The 1,501-nt window shown below is 40.7% G+C and overlaps 1 pseudogene; it reads right to left on the bottom strand.

The window, feature by feature from the left end:
* Positions 1 to 222: 222 nt before the first annotated feature.
* LOC149187012 (Golgi apparatus membrane protein-like protein ECHIDNA pseudogene) lies at positions 223 to 984 on the bottom strand (annotated as a pseudogene).
* Between the last annotated feature and the right edge of the window lie 517 nt (positions 985 to 1,501).

The following is a 1,501-nucleotide window of genomic DNA, read 5'->3' as shown; positions in this document are numbered from 1 at the left end:
CAGTCTCACAGTGAGCAACAATGCATAAAATCCAACAATTTATTACAAGAAAGAAAGAGATGTTTTCTGTATACAGTGAAAAACGTTTGACAAATAAATTCCCACTGAGAGCTGAGAAGGTAGACTTTATAAAAATAGAACAAGAAGTTCAATTGCTGAGCATGAAGTGTAAGATGCAGTGATATTGAAGACAGTGTAATACACCAATGTAATACACCAGAACAGTGCAAAAGAATACAGCCACAATTACGATTTCCCAGGAAGACTATAGGACACTTCAATATCAAAGAATCCAGAATGCTGCACTGAAGAGATAAAAAAACTCGCAAATCATTATGATAAACATTTGGATTTGCTTTACAGAAAAAAAAATCCTCTTCACTGATCTGTTATGTAAATATCAAACAATACTGAAAGCCGACTGAATTGTTGATGAAACATGCGAAGCAATAGTCCGAGATGCAAAATTTTGAACCTGTTTCTTTGCATCTTTTCGGCATTTTGGTAAATCCAACAATGTTTGCAATGCTTAAAGCCAAACAAACGCCAACCACTAGAAGATAATCAATGTTGAGCTTGATTAAGGCTACAATCCCCAATGCCACCCACACAACAGCTGTGAGATAAAGCGTCCACCAAAAGAGCCATGAATCCTTTTTGTTAATCCGGGATAATGACTCCTGATCTAGGGCTTCAAACTTCCAGACCCTGTCCCCTTGCTCACTGATCTCATTCCACCATCTTAGGCCAACTAATATCCTTCCACTAACATTCTTGACCACCCAAAAATCAAGAGCAGCCAGAAAGACCGTGACCACAAAAATGATCACAAAGGAATTCACAAACAAGGAAAACAAGACATAGAAAGCAATTGCAGCTCCTTTGAATAGTACGTGAAAGAGACACGTCAATGGATTTGCATAATTCTCCCCCTCTGCCATCGGAATGCGCTGAAGGTAATCAGAAACTCAGATGGGCTCCGTTCCATATCTCACTAGCGAAAAGAATAAACCAGGCAATGTCAAGAGCAAGTGCAGAGGCCAAACACCCAATACAATGTCACCGTCCAATATACGAGCACAAACGATGGAAGCTTTCTGCGTAATTTCTTAAATGTCCGGAATCCGCATGGCGTGAATTTCAAGGAATTCCAGGCCTTTTTGCAGGGTTTGGAAATTGTGATTAGAGAGCACCCTAGTAAAAATAAACTTTCGCTGGGCAGAAGCCTTTACACGCTAGAACCAGACACTTTGATAAGAGATCTATAGACATCATGTATTCATTCTATTAATTCACCGGGCGCTCAACGTCACCTTCAAACCGCCTTTCATGTAAAGAGTCACCCCAAGCTTAGATTTCACACGTTTAATACTATCAACACTTCTAACCTTAAACCGACACAACATGGATGCCGCTACGTATTTCATTTGCAGGTAGGAGAATTCTTTTCCCATGCACAGCCGAGGACCTCCATTGTGGGTTCGTGTCCCACCGGGCGTGC

The sequence above is a fragment of the Pinus tabuliformis genome, chromosome 3_1 (genome assembly GCF_031772625.1).
Source record: "Pinus tabuliformis cultivar Carrire ecotype Pingquan chromosome 3_1, CPIR1, whole genome shotgun sequence".
NCBI lineage: Eukaryota > Viridiplantae > Streptophyta > Pinopsida > Pinales > Pinaceae > Pinus > Pinus tabuliformis.
The sequence above is the reverse complement of the archived record's forward strand: the minus strand, read 5'-3'. Positions and strand labels throughout refer to the sequence as shown.